Genomic DNA, 6,704 nt, shown 5'->3' on the forward strand with positions numbered 1-6,704 from the left:
ATTTATGCCTTACTGATAAAGTGTACAGCTGAAACTTATTTGATTTTGTTAACCAATGTCACCATAAAAAATATTAAATAAATATAAAAAATAAAAATAAAAACAGAGTAAACTAATGAGTGTATGGGGAGTATATTAGTTAGGATAACAATAGCTGCTATGATAAACAGACCCAAAACGTATAGTGGTTCAAAACAATAGAAACTTATTTGTCCCTCACAAAAGTCCAAAGTAGGTATTCTAGCCAGAGACTCAGGAGCTGGGACTCAGGCTCACTACAGTCTTGAAGCACTACCATCTTAAACTCATGGCTTCCAAGATTGTCATGTTTATCTGCATCAAGCCGATGGGTTGGGAAAAGACTTAGTGGATCCCACATGGAAGGTTTTTATAGGTCAGACCTGAAAAACGTACACATCACTCTTGACCACATTCTATTAGCTAAAACTCAGTGCCTTGGCCACATCAAACCATAAGGGAGGCTGGGAAATGTAGATTAGATGTGTGCCCAGAAGAGGAAATGGGTTTGGTAAATAATTTTGCCACTGTGGGTCAAAGGCATCATTTTAAAATGGGATAGAACAGAACAGAATAGTTCAAAGTGCATTTGACTTAGCATATAGGAAGGGTTAGTATAGTTTTGAAAAAGCCTTGTTTCAGTCACTTATATATTTGTACACATGCATGTATGTACTGGGTTGAAATATAAAATGTATCTCTTTCACTGGATCAAAGTTAAAGCCATTCTACCAAAGAAAGATCCCTGGAGACAATATTAGAAGACACAGCAAAAGCAGAAAGTGAGGGCTTAGATCCTGAAGGAGGTTTTAAAATCATTGAGAAACTGGGCAATTCTGAATATGCTTAAATATTCTTAAGTGATAGCAACATCAAAAAACCAGACATAGCTGTGTGGACTGGGATGATCCTGAGAAACACTGGCACATGAGTCAGTTTAGACTTAGGTGCTCATCCACCTCTCTGACAGCAGCTCATTCCCAGTCTCTAGGTACCTCACCTCTACCCACGCACACTAAATATGAGGAGATAATTCAGTAGTTCCTAGCAGAACATATATGGGAAAAAAATCACGAATCAAAAAATAAATACATAAATAAATAAATAAATAAATAAATAAATAAATAATTTTTTTTAGCTATCTTATAATTATTAGCTATCATAACATGCTGTGACCCTATTTTGGGAGCACTTCTGGCTCACCTACCTAGCAGTTGGGATGCTTGCAGCAGAGCTCTTTTCATCACTTGGAGACTTGCATAAGGACTACTTCCTCTTCTCTATTCTCCCTTAGACAAAGAGATGTATATGCAGGTGGAGATTTTTTTAAAAGAAATAAATAAATAAATAAATAAATAAATAAATAAATAAATAAATAAATAAAAAGAATGAGTCTGTTAAAGTTAGATAAAGGGCTGTTTTCCTCACACTTTAGGGCAGACTCTGGTCTGTAAAACCTCAAATCATGTCACATAAAGAGCCACTCTCTCAGAGCTCCGTGGGGCTACATATGAGCGTGAATGTGAACATACATGCTGTGTGTGTACATGTGTATGTTTGAGCATATGCTTTACTGTGTGTGAAACACAGGAGAGGTAGAATGATAAAAAGATCCAGAAGTATAGAGAATTCTGAGCATACATGGAATGAATGGAGTCATGTCAATCTATTTTGAAAGGACTTAATGTAGACAACTATTTCAGTGGGCTTTCTAGAAAGAGGCAGGGCACAGTTTAGAAGAACATTTACTCACAAAATGGACGGAATTTGAGTGTAGGGATCCTGTGGTGAGTCACAGAACATGCTTCAGAATTGAAGTCAGTAGACCTGTATTTGAGTCCCAAAGGGATAACTTATTCTTCCCATTATACAGATTAGGAAACTGAGAGTCACGGGGCTTACTCCCTAGGTCTTTCAGCTCATAGGTGGAACTAGCACTCAAAAGAGTATGCTCAGTAATAGGAAAGGATAAGAATCAACCAAGCAGGATTATTTAGCTAAGGGGCAGAACATGCTGGAATAGCCAGAAGTATAGACCATGACTGAGGGAACCCTGAGAGAAAGAGAGTAACTAGGGTTCTTGAGCATGGGGACAGAGATAGCCATCTTTACTAGGGTACACTGGGTGACTGCTTCACCATGGGAAAAGGATGAGGCAACAGCAAAGTGCAAAAGTGGTGGACATCTTGTGAAATGCCACCAGCTAGATGAGTTCTATCTCTCCCCTGCTATACCACCCTCCAGATAGAAAAGAAAGAGCTTAATCATCTGTAAAACTGGAACCAAACTTAATTTTTCCCATGTAGATCTATAAACCCAGCTTCTCCCTGTCCTTTTGCTTCTCCCACTGCCCACTAGAAGAGGGCTAGAGACCGTCACTTCTTAGAAACACTGAAAATATATATTACATCATTTCTCTTCCACAGCCTTCAACCCCCCACAACAAGCCAAGTAATTTGAGCTCCTCTGCAAAGCCTACCATAGCCTTTCTTTGATGTCTGTGTTTTCCCTATTTATTGTACCTGGGAGACTGATAGACAAGTGTTTTATGATACATTATATATTAAGCTTGGCTAGACGCTCCATTTCCATTAAAGATGACTAAAGCACTAAGTTATAGCTGCTTGTACCTCCACACTATTTGTCCTCTGAATCTATTCTCTAAGCTATATTTCTGTGTTTCAGTATGACATTTGCTCACAAAATGGACATAACTTGGCCATTAAAACTGAAGACTCTGCTTCTGCAATATTTTTTAGAACAAAGTGCTGGAGCCCTCTTCTTGAATTTCTCCAGTTCTTGGTTCTGACAATTGCCTAAAATAGATGAGTGCTTCCCAAAGCTGCAAAATCACATTGCTCTTTAAAACACCAGCTAAAACTGAAAAAGATAAAATAAAAACAGATCTACTTTTTCAAAATAGGGTTATGCAGGTTGCTGCCCCCTTCAGACATTTGTTCTGTAATCAGCATGCAGTTCCTACATAGTAATTGGTTAAGTGCTCACTCTCATTCATAAGACACACACTTATGAGGATTACTGCTTTTCAACGTTGCTTTTAAATTTAGAACGATGCCTTTAGACCAATTTAGACATTGTGCTATTGCATAGGTAATTAGTAAAATAAGCAAAATATAGTACATAAAAGTAGAAACAACATCTGAAAAAAAAACCTTCATTAACATTATAATCTATTAATTAAGACTGATATAAAAATAATAACAAAATATCCCATACAAAAGTCATTGATTAATTGAAAATACATGCTAAAGATGTAGTAGTCTGGTACCTCAAAAAGCTTTGTGTGGGAAGGGGTTTCTTATGGCACACACACAGACACGCAGAGACCCAACAACACTACAAGAGCCATTATCCCTCCAACTATGAAGGATGTCCAACCTCATGAGTATGTTGACAGCCAGGTGCAGATAGACCACTGAGTCTGACCATGGACAAACAGACAGAGAACAATTTATATGTATATATAAAGAGGAAGAGAAACATATCCCTTAGTAATTTTTTTTAACTTGAGAGTTTCTTCCACAGGTGATTTTCCATCCTCTCATTTTCCACAATTAACATCCTATGAAGGAAAACATCCCTTCTCTTTCTCGATACTCCACCTTGAAGACTATTTCTCAAATGTGTGGATGAAGGCACCATCCATACCAGCCTTCATATCCACTGTCACATGGAGTGGCAAACTTCTGGGGCTTTGGTTGCTCATCCTCTCTCTCAAAACAGGATGCTCATTCCCTCTGTAAGTCTCCTTTTGAAAGCTGATGAGATATTAAGGAGACATATCAATGGAATTTGCTTTATACTTGCCCCACCCAAGATATGCAGAAACAATAGGCATATCTCATTTTATTGTACTTCACTTTATTGTACTTCACAGATATTGCATAATTTTTTATAAATTTAAGTTTTGTGTCAACCCTGCCTTGAGCAAGTCCGTTGATACCATTTTCCAACAGCATTTGCTCACTTAGTATCTCTGTGTTACATTTTGGTGATTATCACAATATTTCAAACTTTCTCATTATTATTATAATTGTTACGGTGATCCATGATTAGTGTTTTTTATGTTACTATTATAATCATTTTGGGACAACATGAATCATACCCATATAAGACAGAGAACTTAATCAATAAACATTGTGTGTGTTCTGACTCCTATACCGACCGGGCATTCCCCCATCTCTCTTCCTCTCCTTGGGCCTCTCTATTCCCTGAAATGCAACAATAATGGAATAAGGCCAATTAATAATCCTATAATGGCCTCTAACTGTTCAAGTCTCTCACTTTGAATCAAAAGCTAGAAATGATTAAACTGAGTGAGGAAGTCATGTCAAAAGCCGAGACAGGCCAAATGCTAGGTCTCTTGCATCAAACGGCTAGCCAAGTTGTGGAGGAAGTAACTGTAGATGTGGTAAAAATAGCAAGAAAACTAGAATTAGAATTGGAACCTGAAGATGTGAGTAAATTGCTGCAATCTCATAAAACTTTAACAAATGAAGAGTTACTTCTGATAGATGAGAAAAGAAAGTGGTTTCTTGAGATGGAACCTATTCCTGGTGAAGATGCTATGAAGATTGTTGAAATGGCAACAAAGGATTTAGAATATTACATAAACTTAGTTGATAAAATAGTGGTGGAATTTGAGAGTATTGACTCCAATTTTGAAAGAAGTGTTGGTAAAATGTTATCAAGCAGCGTTTCATGCTATAGAGAAATCACTCATGAAAAGAAGAGTCAATCAATGCAGCAAACTTCATTCTTGTCTTATTTTAAGAAATCGCCACAGCCACCCCAACTTTTAGCAACCACCATCCTGATCAGTCAGCAGCCATCAACATCAAGGCAGGACTGTCCACCAACAAAAAGATTACAACTCCCTGAAATTTAGATAATGGTTGGCAAAAAAGTATTTTTTAACTAAGATGTGTACAATTTTTTAGACATAATGCTATTGTACATGTAATATACTACAGTACTATATAAACATAACTTTTATATGCACTGGGAAACCAAAATATTTGTGTGACTCACTTTACTGTGATATTTGCTTTATTACAGTGGTATGGAACCAAACTCATAATATCTCCTAGGTATGCCTGTACTCTGGATATGAATCTGCTACATACTGAGAAGTCTTCCACTTTGGGTGTTGTCTGTGACAAACACAACTAAAAAAGGCTATTGCTGGGATAGGACTTCCAGAATAGCTGAGCAAGGAGCTTGGTAAATCCTTTTCCCAAAAAGCAATGATAAAACTGGACAAAATTGTCGGGAGCTGAAAATTAACCAAAAGCAAAAAAAAAAAAAACTGATTAGCAGTTATTCAAGAAAAACTTTTGAATCTTAGTGAGAACAGGGAAAGTTTACTCTGTTTTTGCCTAAGGCTATTGATGCCCTAGACCCCAGCTTCAAGATACAGGTAGTTCTACCAGTGCAAGGTAGGGCATGAGCATGAGAGGGGCTGACATGATTTGAAGCAAGCATGGGAAAACCCATGCCCGAGGGAATGACAACACAATGAGAATCTTGGTGGCAAATAATCAAAGACAATCAAAATTGAAGCTAGTCTGAGGTTACCATACTAGTTAGGCATAACAGAAGACAGGCTAGAAATGTACAAGTGAGATTCGGGGATCAAGACAGCCAAAGTCAGCCTTCATAAGCTTAGGGATCAGAAAAGCTATATGTGTACACGGGGCTGTGCTTACACTCAGATGAGACTGGAGAAAACTTTAGTGAGCTACTTGGCCCTGGATAAATGTGAAACTTTGCAAGCACAGAAAGTAAAAGCTGTGAAGGACTTGTCAACTGCCTAAACTTTGAATGTCATTTCCCAAACACACAAATCCATTGGCAAAGGATAAGCCTACTGGTTCAAAACATTTAAACACAACCTTTGATGTATCTTTGGTTAATCACTAAGCTATGCTGACCAAAGAGTGACCCCAGAAAGCCGGTCTTAATAATAATACCAATAATTATTTTTAATGAGTGTGTGGGGTGGTTATTTATCAAAAAATAAATAAAAAACATTAATTCAAAAAGACATATGCACCCCCATGTTCATTGTAGCATTATTCGCAATAGCCAAGATATGGAAAAAACCTAAGTGTTAATTGATTGATGAGTAGATAAAGACGTTATATATGTAATGAAATATTTGGCCATAAAAAAGAATGAGATATCACCATTTGTGACAATATGGATGGAATTTGAGGGCATTATGTTAAGAGAAATCTGTATGACAGAGAGACAAATATCGTATAATCACACTTATATGTGAAACCCTCTCAAAAAAACTGAGCTTATATATACAGAGAAAGGATTGGTGGTTGACGGAGGCAGTGGGTGGCGGGTGGGAAAAGTGGGTGAAGGGGGGGTCAAAGGTACAGACTTCAAATTATAAAATAAATGTCATGGGGATATAATGTACAGCATGGTGACTTTAGTTACTAATACTGTATTGCATATTTGAAAGTTGCTAAGAGAGTAAATCTCAGAAGCTCTTATCACAAGAAAAAAGGTTTTTTTGTGACTATATGTTTTGATGGATATTAACTAGACCAATTGTGGTGATCATTCTGCAATATGTACAAATATCAAATCATTAAGTGGTACACCTGTAACTAATATAATTTTATATTTTAATTATACCTCAATAAAAA

The sequence above is a fragment of the Pteropus alecto genome, unplaced genomic scaffold (genome assembly GCF_000325575.1).
Source record: "Pteropus alecto unplaced genomic scaffold, ASM32557v1 scaffold229, whole genome shotgun sequence".
Taxonomy (NCBI): Eukaryota; Metazoa; Chordata; class Mammalia; order Chiroptera; family Pteropodidae; genus Pteropus; species Pteropus alecto.